Here is a 22218-nt window from a genome sequence, read left to right on the forward strand (position 1 = left end):
AAACCTCAACATTGTCCCAGGTGAAGCAACACTTGACTTTACTCTCAGATGACATGGAATCTAGGGATTTTTTGTTAGGTCCCCAGAAACCACGTCAGAAATGCTTTTATATGCTATTTACAATGAAGTATGGAAAATCTCTCAACAGGAAGCTGCAGAGAGATTGCGTGAGATTGACAGGGTTAACCAAGAAATGGCAGTGATCGATAATGGCATGGCCACACTAACATTCAGGATGTATTCACTGGGCAACATTGTGTTTTCTGCCATAGATAGAACAGGATTGGTCTATTCTTCAACATGGACAATCGCAATTGTAATCCATTCTATTATTAAGCTGGACGCTACAAACATTGCCCTCTGTTCACATGCCCAGGTGGTATATCAACCGTAAGGCTGTTATCTGGATACAATCTAACCACCAGCTCTGGTGCTGACCTTTTACCTAGTTAGGTACCGAATAAATGTTGTGTGGTTTTCATCGAAAACTAGGCTAATTTATTATGCATGAGAATTCTTAGTATCACAGCAGAATTACAATCTTCTGCATAATAACTCTGTACAAAATTCACCACTTTCGTCATCCTTGGCCGACAGTACCATGACACATTTAGGTAGAACCCCTGAGGGTACCATTCAGGTATATAAGTACCACATCTTCGCTGGGCAAACCAGAGGAGAAGCTTCCATGCTGACATGAGACGCTGAAGTCTCTGCACACACACACACTCCAGCACGCAGTGGTTTGACATCCCTTGCGGGTCGTCAAACTCGAGAACAAGAAGGAGTCCTTCGTTCTCTCCCATCAGGTATTGGGGTTAGCTCTTTCCCAGGGAGATTCTTGGCTATGCACCTACATAGAAGCTATGTACATTTAGTTAGGGTTTGCATCCTAGGATTACTCATGATTACTGCGATGTATCTATATGCCTGCATATACTCATTGTTTTAGCACCATGGTAGAATTATACTTTTATTTACTATGTTGGTGCTTATAACCGGATGTATCTGTTTCTAATATTTGTTGCAGCACACGTATTTTATACTAGAATGACGCTGGTTCAATAACTGCTTATTGAAAACGTCTGTATATCACAATGAGAACGAGTGAGCACGAGTGACTGAGCAAAAAGTACTGTACTGTTTCCACGATCCCTGAGGGGTCAGCGTTTACATGTTCAATAGTTGCCAGACTTTGCTCCATGGTAAGATTGTGCGACTTATGGGGGCACTGTGAGCTAACTGGTCTACAGACTAATATATCCTTTGGGGGTGTTTGGAATCAGTCTGGATACCAACCCCATAGTTTATGTTGTCTAAACATGTAGATCCTATATAGATTTGTAGGAACTACACGACAAGCCGAATTTTAAATTCTTCCAATCTTGTAAAGATAACCAAAGATAGAAAATGAATGTCTAAGATCACACAACTTAGTCCCATTCATAGACCAGGTTTAAAAACCATTCCCATTGATTCCAGTTTCCCAAATGGCCACTAGATCATTGATGTGGCGGTGGTTCAGATAGCAAGGTGAAAAGAAGGCTGTCCCCAGTGGTATGACACTGTTGGGGGCCAAGCCCAGATATTAATGCAGTGTTTATTATCAGTATATTTTGTAAAAGTGGTTAAGGTATGGTTAGACATAAAAAAAAACGTTCTAGACCCTTCCCTCTTCTATCTCTCCATTATTCCTTTTCAAATCCAAATACCAGACTAACATGTACACCACTCAAATTAATTTCATATTTCCCTATACTAATTCACCGCTAATCCTGTTTTGGGTTCCACAATAGCGTGCTAACCGGCAAAAAGTGCTTAAACGCCTCATTAAGGGGAAGCAAGCACTATATAAATGCAAACACTTCCATCCCTCAACTATCCTTTTCAATCCAAATAGACTAACATGTCCACCGCTCAAATTAATTTCATACTTCCCCAGTCTAATTCACCACTTTTTTGTTCCAGAGTAGTGTGCTACTCGCCTACAAGCGCGTTAATGCCTCAGCAGGGATATCAAGACCTATACAAATGAAAACTTTTTTCCTCTTCTATCCCTCCACTGTTCTTATTCCAAATAACAGACTTACATATCCACCACAGAAATGTATTTCATATTGCACTATTCAAATTCACACTAATCCTTTATGGGTTCCGGAGTAGCGTGCTACACGCTGAAAAAGCACTTCGACCTCGCTAGGCGTAGTAAGCGCTATATAAATGCAATTACCATACAATATAACTCTGTTCCTTGTTTTCATGTGCCATTTCACCTTGCTTCCCTCACTATCCTTTTGTGTGTATACACCACACTTCTTGCACCTCTGTGCCCTTTCATTTTGCCTCCATTCACTTGTAGACGTGCTTCAATAATCATTTTACTTTACTCTTCACCTTCCCGTCCATCTCCCTAACTGCACTTTCTCCTGCCTGAGCTGGGATATGTGTGGGAATGTACTCCCATCATATCTCTTATGCAGCAGGCCTCAAAGTGTTGGAGTTTACATTCTGTGTGGAAGCTGAACACAAGTCAAATATAATGGGTCAGAATTTGGTTATAAAGGCTGTTAACTAAAGATTCAAAATCAATCAGGAATGGATCACTTGACCGGAGTAACCAGGGTTTGCAATAATCATCCGAGTCATCAATAAAAAACCCTCATTCACATCCTCAAATCCTGAGGCGGTATACCTTGGTTCTCCGTCTTATATTAAAAACGAGACAGCATCATCATTGGGTTTGGTTTTAGTTGTATGCCTCCTCCATCCGGAGGAGAACCACTGGTTATTACAGTAGTGATCAACGAGAAGGTAGGTGACGAACAGTGCCATAGTGAGTGTGAAGCAAGGTGGTGATGTTAAAAAAAATCTTGTTTACCTAGATTAAAGATTATTTAATGGTCTAGGTATCGAATTTGTCTAAAAACAGTTTTGTGCGTGTGTTGTCCAAAAAAGGTCGACATGCTTCAGCCCTTGGTCTGCCCAGGAGGGTCAGGGGGACTTTCTTCAGGACCTAAATAGAATTATGTGACTTGCTACAATTCTTGGTGAGAAACTGGATGAATTTTACCCGTTCTTAGAGGTCAGTAAGTACCTCAAAGTCCTTGTTGGCGGACTTCAACAGATTGCCAGTAAGCATGCTTGACAGCTTCGGGAGGATACAGCGCGACTTGTGCTGGCTCTTCCCTTGGCAACCTGGATATGATAGATCCAAGTTGCCAAGAGAAGAGCCGATATATGAAACGGACTGGACATTTCGAATTGATTATCATAACATTATATCATACTTGGAGCTGTTGGATTGTTGTTTGAGGACGTCAAGCTCATCATCAGAATTGAAAGCACAATCTTAACATTTATAATAAAGAGGAAATTACAGTTTCATAGCATTACAATTTGTATTTTTTGCTGAGAGACTTGAGAATGCCCTGAAGAAGTTCTGATTTGCAGAACGAAACGAGTCGGCGGTGACTTAATTATAAAGAACAATAAAAAGCACTTAAAGAAAGAATCTCATCTATCTCTTCAATATGGACTCAATATGAAATGATCTGACTGTACATATTTTGAAGGTGGTGCAGCTTCGAAATAAGAGACCTCCTTGGTACCGCCTTGTCCGCATTTGTGACCTACCATAAGGACTGGACTTTTTACATGTGGTGCTACTCAGTCTGCTTTATCTAGTCAGTGAGCACTATTTTCTTTAATGACATTCCCCAATTTACACACGTCACAGCACGCCGCCCGCTTATATAGTTATTATTAATGTATTTAATTATTCATTTGCAGCGAGGTCCGCTTTCACTTTAGAGGACACGTTTATTTATTTTTTGACGGCTTTATTTAATTTACAGCCACGCTTATTTATTTCATTTGCAGCAGAAACTTTTTTTTTTTGTGAAAGGGCCCTATACCACGCTTTCATTTAATGTTGGCCACGTCCCGCTATTTACGCGCTGCTCGCTGTAACCGTAATATGGTGAGCAGTATCTAAAGAAAGGGGTGCGGCCCTTATGAAAGTGGTCTCACATTTGCAAGAGTTTGAGCTATCGGTATTAGAAATGACAAAGCCTTTTATATAAGTGTTGCTTTTAAAAACATGTAAATAAAAAGCAGTCATTTACAATGCCTAGGCCAATTGCTTAAACTCTCGCAAATGCGAGACCTATTGTATTGAAATTGCTTATTTATTTTATAAAAAACGAAGCAAGGGGACAACAAAACAAACTTGAGAAAATGCAGGCTGTTTTCATTGTTCACCGCAAGTTTCTTTAATTACATGGGCATTGCGAGGCTTTAAAAGAATTGCGGAAAATGTGTGAATCTCGATATGCTGGAGTGTCTGAACTACACCGTAGCTTGAAAGGGACACCAGAGGGAAATTAAGAGCAAGGTTAAGGACCAACGGCTTGAGGGTGAACATTTGCGTTAAATCTTTAGGAAATCTCATCACAACAGATAACTTCAACAATGACGATTAGTTTAGTAAATACAGAACTGCCCAAAGGGCCCTCAAAAAAATAATTTACAGTGCCCTTTGCAAAGCCAGGCAGAAGACAGAATAAACCAAAGGAATCTGACAGCTTCGCCTGTAAAGGCTTTTTTGGCCAGAACACCACACCAAGCTACAAATGTTCCCCAGTGCCTGCCATAAATGGATTTGTGGGAGAGTGGTCTGGTAGCGAAGATAACATCTACTACCACACGGAGCACACTGAAAGCAAGTTAATTGCTGCCACTCAATCTTCACACATGGAAGTGTAAGTTGCATAGATTCAGGTAGAGCATCCTGTCCTGCTGCTGACACCAGAAATCCTTTTGATCCTCCGCACGCCGTAGTCTGATTGGAGGACAGATTCTCACAAGAATTTCGGAATACCAAAATCCCCTGGCCTAATCCGGACCACCTGAAGGTATGTGCACCGGGCAATCCCCCGGTGAGGCGCACGGGTGGGGGCCGGTTTTGGGCCCTTGGGGGCCGTCTTTGTTACAGGACCGTTTTTGCAAAATCGGCCCTGTACCAAAATCGCCCGAAAACCGGCCCCGGCAAAGCGCTCGGAGGCACCCACAAACACCCCCCCCCCCCCCCGGGCCTAGCGCTTTGCCTGGGCCAGTTGTGATTCCCAGTCCGGCCCTGTATGTGGTATTTCTATGGCGCAAAACTAGCCAAAAGGCAGCAGCGCCCTGTAAGGATTTAAGGCAAGCAGAAAGTAAACGAGGTAGCTGTTTTGTAGACAACTTGTGCTGGGTCGTTCTTGATCCTCTTCAGAACTCTATACAGGCGAGGTAGTGGTGGGAAGACATCCATTCCAGTTAGAATGCACCATTGTATTTTAAATAGATTGCGCAAACTGTTTTTAATGTTTGCTCTTCCTTCACTCACCTCTCACTCGCTTCTCTCTTGTGACGTACGCCAGCACCCCGGTCCACGACGGGGTTTCCCCGCTTGTTGTGGAGGGTGCCGGCACTTGCGATCTACAACACTAGGCAGCTGGGGGTGGTTAGGGGCGGTGCCATCTGGGTAGCGCTCTATCTCGCCAAGTTCTATTTAATCGGCATGCCTTTCCCCGCGCGCAGCAGAGGCGCTCAGACACATGCCAGTCGCTTCTGCTGAAATTGACGGTCTCGCTTGACTACTAAGCCGAGAGACAGGAAGTCTTGCATTGCACTGTATTTAAAAATCAATTGTTTAGAACTGCCTCACATTGTATTTTAAATAGATCGCGCAAACTGTTTTTAACATTTGCTCTTCCTTCACTCACCTCTCACTCGCTTCTCTCTTGTGACGTACGCCAGCACTCCGGTCCACCACGGGGTTTCCCCAATTGTTGTGGAGGGTGCCGGCGCTTGCGATCTACAAAACTAGGCAGCTGGGGGTGGTTAGGGGTGGAGCCATCCGGGTAGCGCTCTCACTCTCCCAGCTCTATTTAATCGACATGCAATTCCCCGTGCTCAGCTGACGCGCCAAAGGCGCACTAAAGGCAAGCCCGTCTGCACCCGTCCGCGGCGAGTTACTATGCCCATTTTGTGGCTCGGTTATATGACAACTGGCCTATTAGTGCTGACACCATGACCCAGGCTCACAAAGCAGGGATTCTCACCCACAGAGTCTCTCTGATCTGCCTGCTCTCCAGGAACGCCCCGCTGCCCACAAGGGTCTACAGGACCTCAAACCCTTTGAGAGTCAGGAAGCAGGAAGTCTCGTTATTAGCTACCTCAACACCCGCTCTATGGTGAGATATCAGCTGGAAATCTTTCAGCTCATAGACTCTGATAAACCCGACATTCTTCTGTCCGAAACTTGGCTCACTACAGAATCCATCCCTGATATTCTTGCAGAAGTTCCCAAATGGCTATTATATACTTCAGACCAATAGGCCCACGGGTAAACATGGAGGAGGGGTTGCGCCCATTATTCACCAAAAACTCTGGTTCACGTCATTAGGGATCACATGCATACCCTCGGTCGACAGCCTTATTTTAAAATTCGAATCACTCCAGTGCCCTTTCATATGTGCTCTTTTCTACCGTCCCCCTCACCATATGCCCTACTTCCCCCAACTATTAGGCAAAATGATTACCCAACTAGTCATTAACTATGCTAGAATCATTATCATTGGAGATTTTAACTATTGGCCCTCCGATGCCCAGGAGAGTGCCAGCTCCATAGAATTTACTGATCTTCTGCCAGGTATGAACTGTAACAAATGCAAACCACCCCCTTTTGTACCACTTTGTTCGCCATAAGTTGGCAGGGTATGCTCAGATGTGAGTCCCTTGCTCACTTTGCCACTAGATTCAAGCAAGCCGGGCTGAAATGCCAGAAACCGGTCCTCAGAAGCTCGTTTCCGGTCCAGGGAAGGCATGGCTTGGCAGTTCGGGCTGGACTGTTTCCATGAGGCACAGGGTCAGACTGATTTGCATATGGCCATGTCTGAACTGGGGTGGCAGAGTGGGCTAAAGAACGGTGATGGATTAAACCCAGATATGTTGACTGGGTGTGAGTGTTTGATTAGTTCAGATGCTCCGTCCATCACCACCCCCTTTTGTACCACTTTGTTCGCCATAAGTTGGCAGGGTATGCTCAGACGTGAGTCCCTTGCTCACTTTGCCACTGAATTCAAGCAAGCCGGCCTGAAGACGGCTGAAATGCCAGAAACCGGTCCTCGGAAGTTTGTTTCCGGTCCAGCGAAGACATGGCTTGGCAGTTCGGGCTGGACTGTTCCCATGAGGCACAGGGTCAGACTGATTGCATATGGCCATGTCTGAACTGGGGTGGCAGAGTGGGCTAAAGAACGGTGATGGATTAAACCCAGATATGCTGACTGGGTGTGAGTGTTTGATTGGTTCAGATGCTCCGTCCATCAACACCCCCTTTTGTACCACTTTGTTCGCCATAAGTTGGCAGGGTATGCTCAGACGTGAGTCCCTTGCTCACTTTGCCACTGGATTCAAGCAAGCCGGGCTGAAGACGGCTGAAATGCCAGAAACCGGTCCTCGGAAGCTTGTTTCCGGTCCAGGGAAGGCATGGCTTGGCAGTTCGGGCTGGACTGTTCCCATGAGGCACAGGGTCAGACTGATTTGCATATGGCCATGTCTGAACTGGGGTGGCAGAGTGGGCTAAAGAACGGTGATGGATTAAACCCAAATCTGTTGACTGGGTGTGAGTGTTTGATTGGTTCAGATGCTCCGTCCATCACCACCCACTTTTGTACCACTTTGTACAATATTGAAGGCATGGCTTGGCTTGGCAGTTCGGGCTGGACTGTTCCCATGAGGCACAGGGTCAGACTGATTTGCATATGGCCATGTCTGAACTGGGGTTGCCGAGTGGGCTAAAGAACGGTGATGGATTAAACCCAGATCTGTTGACTGGGTGTGAGTGTTTGATTGGTTCAGATGCTCCGTCCATCACCACCCCCCTTTTGTACCAGGTATGAACTGTACTCAGCACGTGAACAAGGCCACTCATGTAAAGGGACATATGTTGGACCAAGTCTGGACCTCCAATGTGGAAATTTCACAACTATCAATTTCCCCATGCACATGGTTAGACCATCAGCGTATCACATTCACCGCGGCCCATGCTTCCCTAATCAAACCACCTGGCCAGAAATTGGAACCGAGCCAATATCGGCAATTTCTGCACACTATTAGAAGCCACCGCGCCAAAAGAGCTCCTCAGTAATCAGAATTTAATATCAAACTATGGCTTGAATCAGCTAGCGACACTATTGCGCCTTTTTAAAAAACTAAACACATGCGTCCCAATGAGGCACAACGCTGGTTTTCCGATGACCTTAAATTAAAAAAACTTGACGTAAGGCAAGCGTAGCGTAGCTGGAGACAGTTCTATGCCTCAGAGAACAAATCCACCTATGTAACCCTGCTTAAAGAATACAAAAACTCCATCCTTCAGACTAAAGCAGCTTACTTCTCTTCTAAGATAATAAACTCTGCTAATAAGACCAAGGATATCTTCTCCATAGTGGACGAACTTGCCCAACCAGACGGATTGATGGCAAAACCTGGCCCCTTGCAATCCCTGTGTGATTCCCTTAACTCCTATTTCATTGAAAAGATCACCACCATTAAAGCCAGTATTCCAATTCTCAGTCCCCCATCTACGCACCCTATTACTTGCAAAAAAACCTCTCCTTGACCAGATGCCCCCGATCTCTACGGAAGAATTCTGTATATTACTTTAAAAAGTTGGATCATGGTCCCCTACTGACTGCTGCCCACCCCATATCTTGCAGGAGGCCGTTCTCACATGCCCTGGCCCGCCCCTTGCACTTCTGAATAACTCTCTCAATGAAGGCATTGTCCCAGACACCTTAAAAAATGCAGTAATTGTCCCGATCCTGAAGAAACCCAACTCCGATCCCCAGGTCCTTAGTAACTTCCGCCCCATCTCCCTGCTCCCCTATTTAAGCAAAATCCGTGAGGCCCACGTAGCGAATTGTCTCCGTTCTGTCATTGAGCAATCCCAGTTCCTCGACTCTCACCAGACAGGTTTCAGACCAGCACACTCCACGGAGTCAGTCATTTTAGCAGATGGGCTGACAAAAATGTCGCTCAGGCTCTGGTACTCCTGGATCTATCTGCTGCGTTTGACACGGTTGATCATGGGATCCCGATCGACTGTGTCAGTAGTGCTGGCATACAGGGTTGGCTTTGAAGTGGATTTCCTCCTTCTTCTGTAACCGTTTCAAGGCAGTTCGCCGTGCCAATTTCTCGACCAAGAAAATTAACTTGACATGCGGGGTTCCTCAGAGCTCCTCCTTTTCGCCCCTTTTTTTTAATTTATACTTGCTTCCTTTGATTTGGTCCTTGCACCAAAGAAGGGTCGAAGCATTCAATTACGCCGATGACCTCCAGCTGGTGTTTGACATGGACTCCTCTAACACCTCAGTCTCCAACTTTCAATCCACCATGGGTTTTATCAGCGATTGGATGTATGCCAATCAATTAAAATTGGATGCAGGCCAAACAAATAAAACTTAACCCTGATAAAACTGAGTTGATCCTAACTGGAGGAATGGCCAATCCCTAGAACTCTTTCTTCTGGCCCCCACTCCAGGCAGTCTCCCTTGCCCAGTAGGATCTGTAAATAGCCTCACGGTTATAATTAGCAACAACCTATCTATGAAACTCCAGATCAGCGCGGTGGTCTCTGCCTGCTTTTTCCAGCTTCGTAGAATCTGGAAGATCTGCAGATTATTGACCACCCAGGCCCTAACCCTAGTCACCCTGGCCCTTGTCACTTCCCGAATTGATTATGCCAACTCACTCTATGTCGGGATTCCTGCATATCCACTCCATCGCTTACAACTGGTACAAAACCAGGCAGCAAGGCTGATCCATCATCAACCTAGATATCAACATGTCAGCCCCCTACTGAAGAGCCTCCACATTGGCTCCCGGTGGCTAAACGATGTGCCTTTAAGCTGGGCTGCACCATCTTTAAAGCACTTGCTGGGAGTGGCCCTGCATTAATATCCTCTAGGATTCAGCGTTATACCCCCTCTGGTGAATTGCGCTCCCCCCATCTGAACCTGCGCAGTATCCCCACTTTCAAACGGAAAAAACACGGTGGTCTCAGATTTTCAGTCCTTGCCCCGCAATTCTGGAACACTCTCCCTCCTGGTCTGAGATTAGTCACTTCCTACCCTCAGTTCAGACCGCTTCTCAAGACCCTGTTATTCTCCCAGGCATTTAAGTAAAGTGTTTGTCTTGTATAACTGTTGCCCCCTCCCGCTCTCAGCGCCATGAAACCGCTTGGTGTACGCACGCTCTACAAGTGCTTTTAACATAACATACTTAAACGTGTTCTTGTAGAAACTCCAATGTGCAACATTGATGAAACTGCTCTCAAATGTGGCATACAAATCTACCCAGGGTTCCCAACATTGGTGTAAAACACCATGCAACACCTCAGGTGTGCTGAGGCCACTTGTGATCTTCCTGATGATGTTTGCTCAGTTCAAACACTAGCATTCAGGGATTCCCACCTTATGGTCAGCACCCAGAAAGATGCTCTCAGCCCCTCCAGACGTGAAAAGCCTCCTGCCACCGGACCCCACTCCACTCTGCTGACAGCAGTACCACTTGGCGGTAATACGGACACCGAGAACCCACACCAGACACCCCTTGATGGATGGCAGGAAGACCTTCACCACCAGACAAATGGTCTGTAGCTTCAGTAAGTTGATGCGGAACCAGCCCTCCACTAGAGGCCAGATTACTCCGATTTCACTCATGTGACCCTCACCCTACCAGCAGTAATCCTTTCATAACCACTCAGCTCTGAGAGGGGGTGGGGTGGATGGGAGGAGAATGGCCTGCCACATGAGAAATTGTGATCACTCAGATGCCACTGTACACCTCGAGTAGTCTCCTACTAGACCTCGTGGTGTTGGAAAGGCAGGCTCAAACCTGGGGCCATTAAGATTTCTTTTTCTGCTGCAGAGCATGCATGTGACACCTGGTGCAGAGGGCACACAAGGCGAAGAGCCCAAGAAGCCTCAAAGCCACTCTTACCTGGATCGAGCCTGAAACATTGGGATCACATCCAGAGTGTCCAGGACTAGTTGGTGCAGATGAGAAGGTCTGAACTCCACTGTGTCAAGGGTTGCCCAAATACATTTAAGCCTCTGTGAGGGAATCTGTTTGGACTTGAGCTCGTTCATGTTGCTGCCCAACAAAAAGTTCTGTCGTTATCTAGAGGTGGTCCACAACTGCCTGTGGGGAGCCATTGCAACCAGTTGACGACATACAACAATCCAGAACTCCTGACCTCCAGGGAAAGGCAAAACACACAAGATGATGGACGGAATGCTGCACATTGGCAAAACATTCACCCCTAGTCACAGATCTGTGTTTAATCCATCGTTATTTTGCTCACCACGCCACCCCAGGTCAGACTTGGCCATATGCAAATCAGTCTTGACGCTATGCCTCATGGGAACAGTCCAGCCCGAACTGCCAAACCATGTTCCACACCAAAATACAGGATATCCATCTGGCCCTCGAGGAACAAAGAGTCTGTGTTAGTGCATCTGTCACTTGGGTTGAGATGAATATGAATACTACAGACATCTCCCCATTGTGCACCCTGGACTCCTTTCCTTCGCTGGCCCTACAAGATCTGGAGATCCTGATCAATAAGATCAAATCAGGATCCCCTCTGGATACCTGCCCACTGAAAATCATCAAGCAGTGTAGGGAGACTCTTTACCACCGTGTGGTAAATAAATAAATAATACCTCTATTTTTGAATAAATAAATGAATAACAGATAGCTCAATAAATAAGAGTCAAGATTCGAGGTAGTAGGAGTTTTGCAGGTTTAATACAGCATAAGGACAGGAACAGGACAACCTGCACAGGAATAGGATGGCAGCGCTGCCGGGGGCAGGATCGGAATCGGCGTAATCGGCGTAACATTTAATAACAGTGCACGATCATATATACTAAAACAGTTGCATTACAATACATACGATAGGCGGAGCAGTGGGTGGAGCAAAGGGTGTGACGCGTAGCAGTCGCGAAAGATAAGGGTGAAAGTAGGTGTAACAGAGGCGTATACATAGACATGTGATGCAAACGTAACAGAATATGTCATGAATGGGGCGGAAACATGGAGGGGGCTACCTAAGGAGCCGGGACCTCTGACCTGATGGTGCGCGCAAACTGGCAATGACGTGTTACTAGGAGAAGCTGGGGGCTACGAACTCTGTGCTAGGAGCAGAGACTGAAGTCTGGAGAGTCAGGGCGACATGTACCTAAACAGTATCTAGTATCTGATGTTTAGAGAACATGTTGATAGAATCCAAAAGTTATCGGGGTAAAGGCGAACAGACTCTAAGACTAGAGCATGCATTATTCTACATGTAGTGCGTGATGAAGAATATTAAATGACCATTAAATGCAGTATTTCTCTTACATGGAGACGTAAAGGCTAGACAATGACGGAAATTATTGATGCAGTTTAGTAGCTTAGGAATGCAGAGAAGGAGGGCTGAACTGATAACTGGAATCATAACATACTCTTGGCAGACTCAGAGGCAGAGCTAGGCTGAGCCGGGCACTGTGAGGCAGGAAGTAAGTGAAGGGTCGAGGATACAGGTGGGGGCTGTATCGCTCCTCAGCGAGGCTTCAGGAGACAGGAGCTGAATCTGGTGTCCGGGCCCTTTTGAGGCCTAGAAACGGGGACTTTACAATGGAATAACGTGCACACTGAGAAACGTGGCAACGTAGCTTTACATAGGCCTGATATTCGTAGTATTCACGAGAACTGGAAACTGACATACTAGAGGTGGACACAACTGTAATTGCGTCTTTAATCGAACATGGGGAATACATATGCATATTAATCATGCACAGATAACATATGATGGAGGACGCGTAGGGACACAGAACATGGCAAAATTTACTTTTCCACATTCCCTCCTTGTCACTACGTTTCCTTCAGGAAACATCAATATTCATGATACCATCTATCATTTCATACAGTATCATTTGCTCGTCTCGAATTTTCTTGGAACGGGTTTTAGAACGGGGCTGGGGACTAGGAATACAAGAGGTAGCACAAATGCCGCAAATCGCAGGGCCACATTGTATACAGAGGCAGCAGCTGAATATGATCGCTACTGCAATACCTAGAAAGGACAAGACTTTCCATCCCCAAGCGGAAATTACAGTCCAGAACCAACCGGACCATGTCCAGGTGCCTGGATCTTGGTGTAACAGATGGGCAATTTTATGGAGTCTGGTTATAGCTGAATAAACAGACGGCGCGTTATTTGGAATGAAAATGCAGCAACTAGATCCGATGACTCTACAGGCCCCGCCCCTATCGGCCAATATGACGTCAAGGACGAGACGATTCTGGAGCACGACAATTCTCATAAAGGATTGTTCTTCGGTTAAATTACTTAGAGCAGAAGTAGTCTCAATTACTACTGCTTCGAGTGTTCTGGTTAATCTACGTATCAGTTTACTATTCACGACTGTACCTAAAGAAGGGAAGACACCTTTATTGATATCTATATATTGTTCTAGAGCAGTTTCAGTATAATCGACAATCGGGAGGTTTCTCTTGTGTCTAGTATGTACTAGGTGGGAATTCCTATGGTAGTCGGGTGGGGCTAGAAAAACCGGTGGCAGTAGGAAGGCAATGTAACAGGTTCCCTCCCAATCGAGGGGCAGACGAACATATGCGGTCTGACCACAAATAAAATAAGAATGACGTGAAGCTTTGAAAATAGATTTCCCACTGTCACTATACTTGACAATAGTAGTACAATCACTATGTCCTACATGTACGGAACCATTATTTCGGACACATAATTCACCTTTGACTGGTAGTACTGAAATAGTAGGTAAGTCTGGAGTAGTATCAGACTGAACATTCAGGACCATGAAATTCGAAGAACAATTACCTAAATTGTAAACTTCGTTTTCTAGATCTAACCCTGTTCTGTGGGGAAGACCTTGCTTGTCTGGGAAACATGTACTGTTAAGAAAAGACATATCTGTTGAGGATGACGTTAACGTGGACCATGCTCCACACGAACCATTATGTGAAAATGGATAAGGAAAGAGTGGCAGAACTCCCTTCGGTGTCTGAAAAGGGGGGAGTCGACCACACACCCAACAATTAGTGGCATTGCTGGTCTGGTGTGAATAATGTAACATGCGGATAAAAGAATTATTACGCATAGCGAGGCGGTAAGAGAGTTCATGAGGAGGCAGATCACTAAACGTGTGCTCTACTGTAACATTAGAAGACTTATTTACATGAGAAACTGGAAAATACAGGTAAAATGCATAACTGGTGCAGGAAATCATAATACTGAGAAATAATATGAAACATAGAAAAACGATACATCGGATTGAGTTTTGACTAACTCTCTCACTATGGGGGTCTATTTTATACATGTCAGAAACCGGTCTAACCGTTTCACCTAGGGGAGGACTTAGACAATCAAACTGGCTGACTTATTTTACTAGACCTTAACTTGAGCTTATACTCCTGTTGCGGAGTTGTCTCTAACTGGGAAGGGTTCGTAGCAATGTCTTTTGCGGGACAGTCCTTAAGAATAGTACTTTGGCAGTCTTTAGAATCCTGGGAAATGTTCTTTGAGACTGGCTTCAATCCATAAAAATTTTTAATATGCGAAAGATGCACCCAGCCTTTGCGTCCCTCCAACTTCACGGCTGTACGGGTGGCGAGGAGGACCTGTCGGGGCTCCTTCCAGCGAGGCTCCAGTGGACTTGAGCGATCGAAATTTCGCACTAGGACCATGGATCCGGGAACGATTTCATGCGGTGCCACCTCAGTATTGTCTGGAAATGCGGCGGCAACCTGTGAACGACAAGAGTTGAGGGCAGACATCAAGGAAGCTAGGTAATCTGTCAGCATATTACTTGAAACATCGGTAATACTTCGAGGTCTAGGTGTACCCCACATGTTAGGGGGACGGCCGAAAACGACCTCATACGGGGACAGACCTGATCTGGAATGTGCGACCATGCGCATATAGAACAAAGCGACTGGCAGAGCTACTAGCCAGTCCACACCTTTCTCTTGACAAACCTTTGCAATTCGGATTTTCAGGGTCTGATTATGTCTCTCTACGAGACCGGCTGCTTCAGGATGGCGTACACAATGGAACTTCCACTGGTACCCTAACAATAGGGAAACATGCTTCATGAGTTCAGATGAGAATGGCTGGCCGTTGTCAGAATACACGACTCTAGGGAGTCCATAACGGGGGAAGAACTCACGAACCAACTGCTTGGCAGTAGTCGCGGCTGTGTAATCTGGAACTGGATATGCTTCTGTCCACCTGGACAAAGCGCATACAACTACGAGGACATACTTGAAACCTCGACATCGCTCCATCTGAATATAATCCATCTGGAGGACTTCAAAAGGGTGGTCAGGGGGCTGGAATCCACCTTGTTCCACCGGGACACTTTTACCTGGATTGAACTGACAACATATCATACAGGTACGGACTTTCTGCTTGGCTGCAGCTCGTAGATGCTTGTTGAACCAAATATTCTGGATACTGTCTAACATAGCTTTCTCTCCTAGATGTGCTGGACTATGTGCGGTATTGATAATGACTTGAACCATAGAGTCGGGGAGAAACCATGTGGCTTTACCCTTTGTTACCCATCCCTGATCTGTCTGGACCCCTCCTTGTTCGGACCATTTCTTGATTTCATCGGGAGTAGCGTGTAACTGGATATCTATGACATCTTGAGTAGGGTCCTTAACTGTCATACAGGTAGTCAGATCTGGAGTGTATGTCGGTGTCTTATTAACTGGAATGTCTGGAGTCTGAGCTGTAAGCTTGGCTGTGCGATCTGCTAGATCATTACCTTGGGAAATAGTGTCAGTAACTTTCGTATGTGCTTTGCACTTCATGATAGCAATGGATGTCGGTAAATGTATTGCATCTAACAGAGCCTGAATGAGGAGACCATGCTGAATCTTGGTTCCGTGAGAAGTCATGAAACCTCTCTCCTGCCAGAGCACTCCAAAGTCGTGTACAACTCCAAATGCGTAACGTGAATCTGTGTAAACATTAACTTTCAGGTTCTTGGCGTGAATGCAGGCTTGTGTCAGAGCAACTAGCTCTGCTGCTTGAGCAGACAGGGTGTCAATACGGTGTGTTTCAATAACTTCAGTGTCAGTAGTCACTGCATACGCGGCTACTAGTTCTCCTGTACTTGTTCTCATGCATGAACCATCCACATAAAGTGTCAGGTCGGGATCTGGTAATGGAATATCTGTCAGATCTTGTCTTGACTTGGTCATGATGTTAACTACTTCCACACAGTCGTGTGTGGCAGGATTTGGATTAACTGACGGTAACAGTGTAGCAGGATTTAGGACGTTGCAGCGTCTGATTTCTATGTGTGGCTGAAACAGTGTCAATTCATAACCTGTTAAACGTGCAATTGTCAAGTGCTGAGTTTGTGTTCGGTTTAAAAGAACTTCCACGGAGTGTGGAACTTGTACTGTCAGGGAGTGTCCTAATACTATGGAATCACTTTGTCTGATAGCTAGTGCTGTGGCTGCAACTGACTTGAGGCACGCAGGCAGAGCCTGGGCTACAGGATCTAATGTGCTCGAAAAATAAGCACAGGGCTTGTATTGTCCTGCTTGGTCTTGTGTGAGGACAGATAATGCTGTACCTTCGCGTTCAGTGACAAAAAGTGTAAAAGGCTTACTGTAGTTCGGTGTAGCTAGAACCGGAGCTTGACATAGGGCTTTCTTTAACTCATTAAAACTAAGTGTATGTTCAGATGTCCAAGGGAGGACAGTCGATACGGCTGCCTCCTGTGTCGTTAACTGTATCAGTGGCTTGGCTAGAAATGCATACTGAGGAATCCATTGTCTGCAGTAAGAAGTGAGGCCAATAAAAGCACGTGCCTCCTTCTGGGTCTTGGGCTGAGGAAGACTCGCTATTAACTGGATACGGTCAGGTGTCAACTGCCTACCCCTCTTGGACAGTAAGTGTCCTAAGTAGACCACTTGCTGGACACAGAATTGAAGCTTAGAAGGGGACACCTTGTGCCCCATCTCGGCAAGGAAATACAATACTGTAAGTGAGGCTCGCTCGCAAGCACGTTCAGAACGGGCTGTGATCAGTAGATCATCGACATACTGGAGCAGGGCAGTGTCAGTTGGCATGTGAATATTGTCTAGTTGTCTCTTAAGTGCTTGACTGTAAATACTAGGACTTTCTGTGAAACCTTGAGGAGCTCGTGTGAACATATAGCTCCTTCCATTTAAACAAAATCCGAAAAGAAACTGGCTGTCCGGATGAATGGGAACACTAAAAAATGCGTTCTTGAGGTCTATGACTGTAAAAAATGAAGCTTCGGAATCAATGGCTGTCAATAGGGAAGAGATATCTGGGACAACTGGGTACTGGGGAATAATACATTTATTAAGTTCTCGGAGATCAATCACTAATCGATATACTGGGGGTGCATTTGGATCAGTACGTTTCATAACAGGAATGATCGGAGAATTGCATACATTGGAGTCAGTTTCTACAACTACTCCCTGAGCCATGAGCTCGTCAATAATTTTGGATAAGGCTGCTACAGCCTCAGGTGGCAATCTGTACTGTCTGATTCGTGGCAGGACTACACCTGGCTTGAGAGTCACACGATGGGGTGTGATTTGCATATAACCAACATCAGTTGGACCTTGCGCCCATAGATGCTGCGGGACATTGGACAATCTTGGATCAAAATCTCGTAATACATAGTGACCCTTGAAGTCACGTAGGAACAATCGTATTCCCTCTGGGGAACAGCATATAACTGCACCTAATTCTTTCAGTGTTTTAATGCCTAATAGATTTTCTGGACATGACTTAGTAAGTAACAGGTCAGTAGTGCGGGACAATGGACCTACTTCTAGAGTAACTGGCTTTGAAATTTCATTTACAATAGGTTTTCCTGAAAATCCAAGGGAAACATTTCTAGAGCCTGAGAGCGGAGCCCCTGGAACTTCGGCGTGACTTATAGTGGTCCTACTTGCCCCTGTATCAATCAGAAACTTTCTGTCTTTCCCTAGTACTTGACTATGAACATAGGGACCTTCTTGATCTACAGGTATCTCGATGAGAGGCAAGCCTACCTCCCTCTCTAGGCTGTTTCATGAATACGGTTGATACTCTGGATACTCGGACTGTGCATACTGATACATCTGCTGTGTAACATGCTGTGTTGCAGCAATAGGCTGCGGTACAGTAACTGTCTGTGGTGCATTCTGTGGCTGAGAAGTCTGTGAAACTTGTTCTTGTCTAGGCGGACGTGGTCTTTCTTTAGTCTTACCGGTAGCTATGTTGTGTTTCAGAACTGCACACTCGTTTATAAAATGACCTGGCTGTTTACAATAATTGCATGTCCCTTTAACGGGAACTGCAGGATGACTGGCTTGATTCGGACCCCTCTTCTGACTGTCTTGAGGAACAGATTGTGCAACTAGTACTTTCATTTTAGTGTCTTTCATACGTTTCCTTTCATGTTCTTGCTCTTCTCTGATTCTATTCTGGTGATATTGAAGCATCTGTAACATCTGGGACGGGGTATTAGCTTGCCAGGTACTTTCGACCTTCAAAACTCGATTCTTAACTTGTGGACTTGAATTCTCGACTAATTTAGTAACAAAAAGATGAGGGTATGACTCACTACTTGTCTTGAGGCCACTGTTTATGATAAAACATTTTTCAAATCTAGAATAAAAATCACTAGTGTCTTCGTCTTGTTTCTGTTTACAGGCTGAGATTGCATCCCAGTCTTCCTTTTTAGTTGCTAATAGTCTGGGCAAAACTTGTATTAATAATTCTGGTAATTCTTTACATTTATCTCCAAGACCGGTACCTGGTACTCGTGCCTTGTCTTCAGCTTCTAGGACTGCCCAATCGATCTTTTTCTCTCCCACCTCCCATTCTTTTTCCTTGAGTTTCTCATATACCCCTGCGGGCAACAGGACTTTTAACATTTTAATAATATCTGGATACGTGTATTCTCCCATACGGAGCATGTCTTTTAATTCTCGGTGGAACCCTGCTGGATCTTTGTCATGACAGGGAATTAACTTTTTCATCTCTAAGAGTTCCATCTTTGTGATCGGGGTGTAAACAAACACTCGTTGCATTTCACCACCGTCTGTCTTAACTGGGTGTACTTCTCGTAACGGATTCTGTCTGTCTATGTAAAAGGGTTTACTTTCTGGGGGTGAGACATGAACAAAATGCGGGTTCAAAAACATACTATATTTGTGGCGCTGTTCTAGAATGACACTAATTAAATCGGTACCTAAACCTTTCCATTTATACTGGAGTAACTCGTTCAGGACATCATGTAACGGACCTGGATCAGAATGTTGACCCTCATACAATGTAATGAGGTGCTGAATCATATACATACCCGCCAGTCGCTGCTCGGCTGGGGGCATTTTCAGAAACATTTGTGCCACTATTTCGTCTGGAAAAGTGGTAGAATCAGTAGTCCATCGGACTGCTGATCGGACTAGTTCTTGTTCATGCATGGTACTTAACTCGCTATAACCGATTCGTGATTTCAGAATGTGATCGGTGGCTTGAAATACTTGTTCTAGAGAACCTTGTTCTGGTGCTGGATGGTGAAAAACTGGCTTGTGTTCTAGACGTAAATGGCGATCTGGGAATCTAGATTTTCCTACATACGCTATTCTGTCGGGATTCTCGTCCTCTACCTCTTCTGTAGAAGAGTCATTTTCTTTCTCGCTTACTTGTGCTGCTTTACGTTGATCGTGTAACCTTATTATTTCTTTACGAATTTTCTTGTACATACTCTCTATACTACCAATAGTCTTGTGCTTACCCTCGGCTATATTATCACTCCACCTTGTCAGGACTTTCATTTCGGCTCGATCTTTGGTCGGATAATCTTGTTCCCTTATTAGACAATTAATCAGAAACTTTAATAGCATGAGCTGGACTTCAACTTTTCTTTGGCACATGACGTCACTAATACTTTCTGGATCATTCCCTGTACGGATGAAACGATATATTCTGTCTAGATCTTCTTTCATATCTGGTAGGGTAACTAGATACTCGGTCACCTTTCTTACGCGTAATGAATATAAAACCAAACTATCCTCGCCTGGGACTGGATCATAGCCACATTCGTTAAGGGCTTTTCTTATTTCTGCAACAGACTGATATCTGGGCGTACGCTGTGACGCTTGTGCATGTAATTCGGCTAACGTTAAGCGCTTGTGTGGCGGCGGGGTTTGAGGAGGACCTCCCCCTGCGGCCCCTAAACTAGAGTCGTCTACTGATGCTCTTCGTCCTGGCAGAGTGGGAAATGGAAATGCAGACTGGACTTGTATGGCGGGCTGGACCGGGGGTACCGTAACAGGTACTCCGGTGTCTGGAGGAGCGGGAAGTGCCTGATTTACAGGGACTGGCGGAGTAGTAACAGGATTTGCATATTCTGGGACTGTGTCGTCCAAATAGGACGAGATGAAAATATCAGCTGCGGTCGGTTTGTGACGTAGCTTGGTCGGAACTAATGGTGGCGGAAAGTTACTGGATGCCTCCGGGGTCGCTTTTGGCAAGCCCTCGGCAAGAAGAGGATACATACCCTTAATAAGAGCATGCCTCTGTCTGTCTGACTGTTCGGTTTTAACTCGTTCACCAATCTCGATTAATTCCCTTTCTTGGGCTCGTTCCAAGGATTCTCTACTTAATTCGAACTTTCTGATTTCTTTTTCGGTTCTTTTATGAGATTCTTTGCGCCATAACTCGATGGCATCTTTCTGTGACTGTCTGGCTTTCTTTTTCCATAATGCTTCTTCTACTCGCATGATGCACTCGGCATCCCATGTGCCTGATACAGGCCATCTATACTTTTCCTCTAACTGTTTGGTATACTCGACCCATAAATCTACATACAATATGGCGCTTATGCCATGCTTCTGATACATAAAATGACCTGGACTGTCCCTAGGCGGGACAGGAACTGCTGCTTCTAGCAGACCTTTTCTAGTTCTCAACTGACGCAGTTTTGAAAAGAGCGGCATGACTGAACTATAATCTGGACACAATACAATACATAATAAACACGATAACTACTTCACACTCATACCACGACATCAAAGTACGTGAAGAACATTTAAAATAACAGTTCGAACAGAATACCACCTGGAATACGGAAAACAGAATACATGAATTTTCTCGAGAACAGAACTGACTAGAACAGAAACTAGATGCACTGCTGAAACAGTACGAAACTTACCGGTCTCATAAAGAGACACGTCAGGACCCGCATCCACCGAAGTGGACACTTCGTTTTGTGGGTCTGTGTACCACCAACCCACGGACCAGAGTCAATTAGATCGACCCTGTCTAGATACTACCCCAGTAATGGTACTCACCGGGCAGCAAGAACGGAAGGCCTCAGACTGGACGGGACTGCTTGGACGCCGGACGGACGAACTTCGGACTTCTGTTACGGGTGGGCCTCCGGATACCTCGGACCTTGGACTCTCGGCTTGGGCTCTGGTCGGGACTCGCCGCGTTCCTCCACCGTCTCGTCTGGATGCTGGACCGCCTCCTCCGTCTCCTCCGTGGGCCTGAGGGATACTTGAAGCAGAAATATCTGCCGGTGCGCAGAAGAGTTCCGTCACGACTGCAGAGGGTCAGGGGGTCGGCGTGGCTTCACCGACGCGTGGGGAAAGGGCAAGTCCCTGTTCGGGCGCCATTATGTGGTAAATAAATAAATAATACCTCTATTTTTGAATAAATAAATGAATAACAGATAGCTCAATAAATAAGAGTCAAGATTCGAGGTAGTAGGAGTTTTGCAGGTTTAATACAGCATAAGGACAGGAACAGGACAACCTGCACAGGAATAGGATGGCAGCGCTGCCGGGGGCAGGATCGGAATCGGCGTAATCGGCGTAACATTTAATAACAGTGCACGATCATATATACTAAAACAGTTGCATTACAATACATACGATAGGCGGAGCAGTGGGTGGAGCAAAGGGTGTGACGCGTAGCAGTCGCGAAAGATAAGGGTGAAAGTAGGTGTAACAGAGGCGTATACATAGACATGTGATGCAAACGTAACAGAATATGTCATGAATGGGGCGGAAACATGGAGGGGGCTACCTAAGGAGCCGGGACCT

General features: G+C 45.5%; 1 protein-coding gene across 1 annotated transcript in view; it reads right to left on the reverse strand.

Annotated features, from left to right (window-relative positions):
- CUEDC1 (CUE domain containing 1) overlaps positions 1-5502 on the reverse strand; it is a 1101926-nt gene extending 1096424 nt beyond the window's left edge. The window contains exon 1 of the mRNA XM_078679741.1: positions 5384-5502. The gene's annotated coding sequence lies outside the window, so the exon portion shown is untranslated. The remainder of the gene's footprint in view (positions 1-5383) is intronic.
- Positions 5503-22218: the final 16716 nt, after the last annotated feature.

This window comes from Lissotriton helveticus, chromosome 3_1 (assembly GCF_964261635.1).
Source record: "Lissotriton helveticus chromosome 3_1, aLisHel1.1, whole genome shotgun sequence".
NCBI classification, from domain to species: domain Eukaryota; kingdom Metazoa; phylum Chordata; class Amphibia; order Caudata; family Salamandridae; genus Lissotriton; species Lissotriton helveticus.